We start from the raw sequence: 8,980 nt of genomic DNA, 5'->3' as shown, positions 1-8,980 counted from the left end.
ACTGGTAGTTGGCTTTACCAGGGTTAATAGGTGTTGTAATTCCAGGAATTAAAATACTTTCTAAAAATATATCATCACCTAGGCGCTGGTTTTAATGCCAGGAAAAGGGATAATTGCTCTCCTGTGTGTGTGTAGGTGGGGAAAGGGGGAGGATAATTCATTTGACTTATATCATTACTGTATTTGTTCCTGGCTTTTCTTCTTTTTGAGGCTGTTTTTGTTGAGCCATTTTTATTTCACTGAATTAATTACAAGATCGGTACCAGCATGTTTTTAATTTTAATGTTGTAAAAGCTTTTAAAGATAAACACTTTCCTTTATAACTTGGTAGCATATTTTCCTCTCTCACACAGGTCTGTTTGGTTCCATGGAAGTCTTCTTTGAGCATGATATACTGTACTCTTGATGAGAAACAAAGGAGGGTCCCAAGGCGCGCTGATTGTGGCACCGTGTCAGTGAACAGGTGTGGTAGAGAACGCACCCACAAAGCAGCGACAGCAGCTGCAGGAGGAGAAGCAGAAGTTGCCCTTTCTGCACATCTGTATACTATTTTGTTTTCAATCCTCTGCTTTAAAGTCCACCCCCCCCCCCGCAATGCCTCACTCTTTTCTGTTGAAAGAATATGATTGTTTATCTAAGAGTCTCCTTCGGTGGTAAGTGGCCAAGTGTGTGACTTGTGACTTTTATCTCCTTTTATAAAAATATGTCCTCAATAGGTAAGATTTATTGAAGTTGTTTAGTGGTGAGAAATTAGGCTGTTCTTAAGTGTCAGAGGGGTAGTCGTGTTAGTCTGGATCTGTAAAAGTGGCAAAGAGTCCTGTGGCACCTTATAGACTAACGGACATATTGGAACATAAGCTTTCGTGGGTGAATACCCATTTCGTCGGATGCATCGACAAAGTGGGTATTCACCCACGAAAGCTTATGCTCCAATACGTCTGTTAGTCTAGGCTGTTCTTGTGTTTTATTGCCATACTTTTGACTCTATGGTTACAATTTTGTCCTAAAAGCAGAATATTTGAGTTGGGTCTAGTTCCCCCCCACCCCGCCCAGAGCCAATAAAGCATTTTAAGGGGGAATGTAGATGGAAAAAGTATCAAATCGGGCAAGAGTAATATAATTTTTACTCCAAAGCCTTCCTGGTGAAATACTAAAACTAAAACTGGTGAAATAGCTAGTGTCTCTTCTAATAAATGGGACATCCACAGACTTATTCCCAATGACAGGTAATGAGATACTATGAATGAATAAAACATGACAGGGTAAACATAGCTATCATTATAATCTCAAATTTTGTGGTGGGTCATGTTGCTTTCTGTAGGGAAGCCATACCTCTTCTTGGTGTATTAATAAGCTGTTTGTATCAGGCTCCCAGTTAGATTGATAGTGTTATAGGACAGGGCTGAATTTATTATCAATCCTTATCTCAGAACTTTACAAAAGTTCAAGTCTTTTAAATTTCATATTGATCGTAACTGATACTACATTATGTGACTGTTACACTATAGCAACTGTAAGATAAAGACAAAGTGTAAAAGTGAGAGTTTAACTGCATTTAATATAAAAATGAGTTTTACATTAAGTCCCTGTTTTGTTAAAGCAACATCTGTGGCCATGTTGCCATTTGTTCAGATAATGGCTTTGTTTCAACCCTCTAGTCAGTATAACGTTAGACGTTCTCTTCTTCATCTGTAATTACCTAGCATATGCTTTTATATTTGTACAGGATAGTATGTGTTATTTTAGAGAAGAGAAAGAGTCTAATCACTAGACTTGTAATGCCAGATTGTACAGCAGGCATTTTTCTTTTTTTTACGGGAAATTGGATCTCCAGTTTATTTGGAGAATAGTAGAATAGGGCAAATGTATTGGCAATGGATTAAAAAAATGTCAAATGCTCTTAGAGAACAGAAAGCTTAGTAGTTAAACTATATTAGAAAACCTTTGCCCTGTTTGTGGAAAAAATTTGAATTTCAATTGGCACAATAGTTAAGAATGAAAGATTGTTTAGTGGCATCACAGCCTAAATGCAAAATAGGGAATATTTTTCAAGTATTTGACATTTGAGCAGTGAATAATGGCAATGGCATAATTTGACTATGGAACAAAAACTTAATCATCTAAGTGTTGCACTGACAAATCAGTCTCTTTTGTATGTCTTATCTGTACATGTACAGTACTTTTGGAGAAATTAAGAAAAATAGCAGCTAGGAGACTAATTTACATTGGACCACTGCATTTATTAAACAGGAGGTGGCGCAGGCTGCTTTGCTCTGGTTATTGATAATGTGTAATCACAGAGGCTTGAAAGAAAGGTTCTTACATTTTTCTGTTTTTTGGGGTTTTTTTGTTTGTTTTAACTAAAGGCCACACAAATAAAGTCTCTTAAAATGGCTACAGACTTGGACGGTATCTTCACATATCGTGAAATGGAATAATTTCTGTTCTGATGAGAACATGAATAGTCTATTGACATGCTTTGTGGCCACCATATATGAAATCTGAAATGATTTTACCTGAGAGTGGAGCACTTAGAATGGTTGAATGTGTTTGTCAAGACCTATTCAATAGTTCTTCTAATTCATTATTGAAAATATAAATAATGTAGGCTTCACTTCTGCAGCCAAATTCTTTTTGCCAAAAGCCTTTATTTCTTCTTTTTCTTTAGGGTAGAACATCTGGCAGCAAGGAGATAAAAAGAAAACATGATTTTCTTGGGATATATCACATCACAAAGCAGGAGAGCCAGAACCAACTGTATTGTTTTGGTAAGTTGGGACAGTGACAGGGATGGAAGGATTATATCTTATATCTCCTAGTCTTACATGTAAAGTCACCCTTCCTAACAGAAGGGTTCTTCAGTTTTCAGCCACCATTTAACAAAACTCTCTCTTGCTTTTGGAAACATTTCAGTATAAATTTTCTTTAACGGGTTCAGTGGTACTCACTGTAATACATGACACTGGGCACTAATTTGATAATCATTTGAAGTAAATTTTTGCATGCTTTCCTTCGTTCCTCAGTAATTCACCTACAAAAATACATATTTTTTCTTTAATATTTTTTTGGAGCCAATTGACAAGCTGTTGAAAATACTTGGGGTCAGAAGAAATAAAACCTTTAAATTCAGCACTTATTGATTTGCCATCTTTTATTACTCAACTAGGATGTCAAAATTATTTTAAAAACATGGTGCCATAATTGTTTGTAATTAAAAAATTACAGCTCCAAGATGCAGGGGCAGGGGGACCCTGGAGCTCTGAACCCCTATGGGTGATGGGGTGCCCCAGAGATTCCAGCTGACCTGCAGCTGCCCAGTGGCTCCCCATTTTGTCATGGATATTTTTAGTAAAAGTCAAGGACAGGTCATGGCTTCTGTGAATTTTTCTTTATGACCTGTGACCTGTCTGTGACTTTTACTAAAAATATCCATGACAAAAGCTTAGCCTTAGTCATGGCTCTTGAATTTTCCAGGTCCGTGCCATGAAATTTGGAATCTGGAAGTTCTAGTACCTATGTCTATGGCTCTGGGGCAGCCCTAGTCTGTGGACTGCTCCAGGCTCAGGACCCCAAGGCTTTCAGACTCCTGTGCTGTAGTTTGCTCCTGTTCTTTTCCCATACATTACAGCATTCAGGAGTGGGCTTTATAATCTAGTTCTGCTATGTTTGGGACCTTCCACACTTGGCCCATTTGTATATACTATGCATCCTTCTTGGAGATGCTGTTGGCTTAATGACAACTGCTAAAATACAAGCATTTTACATTTATATTTTGAAATAAGAGGAAGTTTCTGTTAAAATGGCGTGGGGAGACAAGTAGGTACAATGGCTAAATACTGCAGTTTTTACTCAGTCCTTATGCAGCCAGAACTCCCAGTGATATGGTGACATATTTTGGTCCTATTACCTTTTTGATAATTTTGCATGGTTAATACAAGACATTTACATGTGGACATATTTCTGGCAAGTGCTAAATCAAAATGCAACCTGCAAATTCTGCAAGAAAGCAAAACAGTAGCCTAAAGATGGCCGTCATTTAGGTAACAAATTTTAATATGACAAAACAGAAGTAATTCATATTTCACAGTGTACAAAAGCAAGGGAGGCAAAATAGGTGTTTTGAAAACAAGTGACTTAGGGATGACTTAAAAGCTTTCCAAACAGTTTTCTTAGTAGAATGATTTGGAAAAGATGAAGGAGGGTGGGAATGTCTACTTTCCAATGCAAAAACTGAATGAAGAAAAAGAATTTCGTTTAGCCTAAATTCGGGGAGTAAAGTATTAAATAAGGACAAGAGAAGATAGAGAAAATTATTTTTGAGGGAGCATACTCTGCATCAGTCCACTTCAGATGACTAACAGCACCTCGCTTGAAGTTCTGACTTTGCATGAGGTATTAGGATTAATGAAGCTGATAAACTGATAGTCATTTTTGTATTTTTCAGTTACCTTAATTTGAATGGTATGTAAAAGGACAATTCTTAAATTTTCATTTAACTGTCAGGAATGTCAACAGCACAATCTTAAATAATTTTGGTGAATTAAACTAAAGATGCAAACTAAACTAAGCCAGTTATGAAATAATGGAAATGGTAAAAAAAAGATAAGAATAGTCCTAGAAAGTTTTCTTCCTGTTTAACATTTAGCGGCTTAGCTTTGGCTTATGGTGCAGCCATGTCAATATATTATAACTTCTGTAATTTATGCTGAAACTAACGTCTCCCGAACCACAACCCTGGCCATATGTGCTCAAGTTTACATGACTGAGGGGAAAAGGGAGGGGAAATAACAGAAGTTCATTAACCATATGTTTTATGTGAGTTTTGGAGTGCATGAAAGAAAAGGCATGTGTTATGCCCAAATTACAACTCTGCACAAGCTGACACCTGTCCCCAAGATGTTGCGAAAAACTATGCTGGTAAAATTTATTGCACCAAAAAGAGAATAATTTAGGTGTACATGTATTCATATCCCATGCTGCATGCCAAATGCATACGTACAAGATATGAAGTCCTTTTAGAACAGTCAACTTGCACCACACTGAGGACTTGCATGAGGGTCTGTAGCATCCTTGCCTTGTCCTCAGAAAAGCAGGGACTTGGCACAGCGAATCCTAAATAATTAGTGGAAGTGTTGTGGCAGTGGTGGGTTTTCTTGCAATTTTGACACATTTGCCTCCTGCAATTTTCACATTTGTGCCTACTTCTTCTTTCATATGTGACAGAAGTTAATATCTAGATTGTTTAGCCACGTAACTGCTGCATCATTGAATCTAGCAAGGTGTTGCAGGCCACCCTCCAATCGAGCAATTGTGCATTCCTCCTTCATGTTTGACTCTCTGAATTGCTGCCCTGCAGTTACACTGTGAAGATTGGGCTAAGCCAAATTTCTGCAATGCGGCAACCACTCTAGCCGGTCAGCAGCCATAGTTATTGGTAGGTCATAAGTATATAAGTTTAAAATGAGAGGAGCTAGAATGGATCCTTATGGGAATCATTTACAGAGACACATAAGCTGGCTCACTTTGTCTCTACCTTGCAACTTATCCTAAAGCCAGCCCGAACAAAAGGGCAATTATGGTGCGATAACCTTGTTGATGTGCATCCGAATGTCTCTCCATAAGCTTGTATGTGGCAAAAGGAGAGCGATGGGATGGTAGCTCTTGGGATCTTTGAGTAGCTTTCTTGGCTTTGGAATGGCTATGACCTTTTCCCTGCACCAGATTTTTGGAATGCAGCTATCCTGGAGCCATCAGCTGAGGAACTGAAGCAGCCAGCAAACTAGTGCAAACTGAATCTATTATTTACACTTTCCCAACCTTTTCAAATATGTAAATTGCATTTTTCAGATCTTAATATCTCTTATGTTTTTGCAAAACATGGATAACTTCAGATGTAAAAATAATACTGTTGTGATTGTGCAGCTGTTTCTTTGAGAACCATAACAATATTTCAGAATTGTATCAAGACTGGATTTCCTGGTTAATGCATTTAAGGACCAAAGACATGGTTCTTATTGAAGTCAGTAGGAGCTAAGTACATGCATTAGAAGGCATCCTAATTTAAAAGGGTCCTAAATTTCATTCTGTAGGAGAAATATGATCCTACTTGAAAGGAAAACTTTTGGATCTGAAGAAAACTCATTAGACCTGAGTTTCCACTCAGTTGCACTATCTTTATGCCTGTATAAATCCATTCAGGTCAATGAAGTTTCTCTGGAGTAGATCTGGTGAAATAGTGAAGAAACAGGCCCATTATTTACTGAGAATGGCCATTCCCTTAGTGGGAAGTGAACCAAAGAGGCCTACAGTGATTATACCTTTATCCAGGGATTTATCACTTTGCTGCTTAAGCAGCATAAGCAGTGTCATTGTTTTACAGAGCTGCCTGAAAATGGGGAGAAAAATACGTAGACTATTTGTAGTCGTTTTCACCATTGGTAATAAATGAAGCCAACAGAGAGCAATAATGAAGCTTAAAAGCAAAAATAAAGGAGTAGCATAAAAGACAAAGACCTATACAAAAACTGGCAACATGCAAATAAGTGTGATATCAATTTTTAATGTGTGCTGACAAAGAGAAACCAAACAGATGAAAGTAGTGACTATGCCTTAAAGGACTGAATAACCGACACCAAACTAGCAATGCCTTGGAGAAGAGTCAAAATAAAATTGGATAGTTATATAATAGTGGATACAGTTCACACAATGCAGAGTGGAACCTAGAAAAACTCAGCTGATGCAGTAGTTAAGAGCTGAGTATTGTGGCTCAGCTAAATCTGTGCAAAACCCTTAAAGGATAGTTCCTATATTTCTTTCCTTCCACCATCTACCTTTTTTCTAACCTTCATTCTTTCCCATTTCTTTCTCTTTACTTAGGCTGCCTTTTAAACTCTCCACAGTGGTCAGGATTCCTGTATTTTTCCCCTGTTAAGGCACAGCGGGAATTTTTTTTTGTTTTGAGCTGCTTTCACTTCTTTCAGTTCCCATTTTTTGTTCTTGTTTTTAATTTTCTCCCTCCTTTCTTTGTCCTTCAAAACTTTTAGTGTCTTGCCTTTTCCTTTTCATACTCAGCATTTTTCATGTGGGACAAACCTGGTAGAGTTGACTGGATGATGACAATTCCATTTGGTGGCAACTTTTGAGGTTTTGAAATTTTTTTTCGTTCCAGTATAGAATGCAAACAAAACCATGCACATGTCTGGCTAGTGCCTGATGATAAGAGAGTGGAATATGGGAGACCAGACTCATGTCCCCGCTTTGCCTGATTCAGAGTAGAGATTTTCATCCCACATCACTCCAAATCAGGCAGATCAGGACTTGAACCCAGTTGTAGAGTGTCTGTCTCTTTCTCCTCTCCATCAACCCTCCCTTCCCCAAAACACATTTGTGCTGAAAGTTTAAAGGAAACCAGCACATCTCCACTAAATTCTTTGGCTTTGATGAAATACCATATTTTGACAAAACGATATTTCTGACCAACACTAAAACCATGCTCAGACTTGGGCTGTAGAAGTTTTAATTTTCTCATCCATGGTTTTGTTTTGGGCCTATTTCCATCTTTTTGAGAATATATTTGTTAAAAGAGCAGTAGTCATAGCAGGTCTTACTGTCTCTGTTGTGCTGTGCGCAACAAAGCATGGTACCTCCACTACTACTTAAGTGCTCTTTCTATACTGCTTGCCAGAGGAGCAGTGTTAGATGCTGCAAAGAGCATGGGCTATGCTTGGAACAAACTTATTTCTGAATGATCTTCTGAGTAGACAGTAAAATATTTCTTCTGTTTTAATAAAAATGCAAATATTCTGTGTATGTTGGGGTTGGGGGAGACATCTTTTTAAATTTTGAATTTGATCTGTAGTAAATAGACTTCTTTGCAGATCTGCTGAAATACCTAGAATACTTCCGATGAACAGAGCTATAAATAGGAGTGGCTCTGCAGATGAGGAAATTTTAGTATTATCATAGCAACAGCACATTAACTAGCTGTTGTTCTATAGTCTTCTGCTACTTTTTTTTTTTAAATAAATCTCCAGCTATATATCGGCCAAATTCTCTCTTTGGATGTTTACATGTTGTTCTTATTGAAGCCAGTGAGTGCTGCACATTCCAGAACAGAATCGGGACCAAAATAATTTGTGTGATTTTTTTTCGATTTATATTTACCAAATTATTAATATCTAACTAGTTGTCGAAAAGGCAAAACTATATTAATTCAATAGTTATTAATATGAACAATAAATAACTAAATACCATAAGAATTAATTTGATACTTTTACCTTATTAAACATACAACAGCAGTGCAAGATACTATCATTTGTTAAGTGCTCTAAAGATATGTATTTTATTTACTCATGTAGGCTGGCAGTTGGGACCCTGTGAAAAGTAACCAAATGTGATGATGATTTGTAGAAAGAAGAAATTACTAGGTAAGTGATCTGTTTTGTGTGTGTGTATAGGAGATTATGTATGTGTTGTGACAAAGTTCCTGCTCTACCATGGTGGGTCTTGTGCTTATTGGTGGATTTGCTCGCCTTGGAGTTTCATGGCAGCCCCCAGCTTGGCCGTTTTTCTGAACCCACAGTCCAGGTCGACTCCTCCTGTGTCTGACCAGGAGTTGGGAGGATTTGGGGGGAACCCAGGCCCGCCCTCTACTCCGAGTTCCAGCCCAGGGCCCTGTGGAATGCAGCTGTCTAGAGTGCCTCCTGGAACAGCTGTGCGACAGCTACAGCTCCCTGGGCTACTTCCCCATGGCCTCCTCCCAACACCTTCTTTATCCTCACTATAGGACCTTCCTTCTGGTGTCTGATAATGCTTGTACACCTCAGTCCTCTAACAGTCCGCGTTCTCACTCTCAGCTCCTAGTGCCTCTTGCTCCCAGCTCCTCACACGCACACCACAAACTGAAGTGAGCTCCTTTTTAAAACCCAGGTGCCCAGAGTAGACTGCCTTAATTGATTCTAGTAGCTTCTTGATTGGCTGC

The 8,980-nt window shown here is 38.3% G+C and overlaps 1 long non-coding RNA gene across 1 annotated transcript; it reads left to right on the top strand.

Moving 5' to 3' along the window:
- The first annotated feature begins 359 nt into the window (after positions 1–359).
- LOC144930895 (uncharacterized) lies at positions 360–8,426 on the top strand. The gene is made up of 3 exons (XR_013636370.1): positions 360–463; positions 2,669–2,768; positions 8,358–8,426. It is a non-coding gene; the product is annotated as an uncharacterized LOC144930895 (long non-coding RNA).
- The last annotated feature ends 554 nt before the right edge of the window (positions 8,427–8,980 follow it).

Source organism: Lepidochelys kempii, chromosome 10, assembly GCF_965140285.1.
Source record: "Lepidochelys kempii isolate rLepKem1 chromosome 10, rLepKem1.hap1, whole genome shotgun sequence".
NCBI lineage: Eukaryota > Metazoa > Chordata > Testudines > Cheloniidae > Lepidochelys > Lepidochelys kempii.
This window is presented reverse-complemented; position numbering and strand designations above follow the sequence as displayed.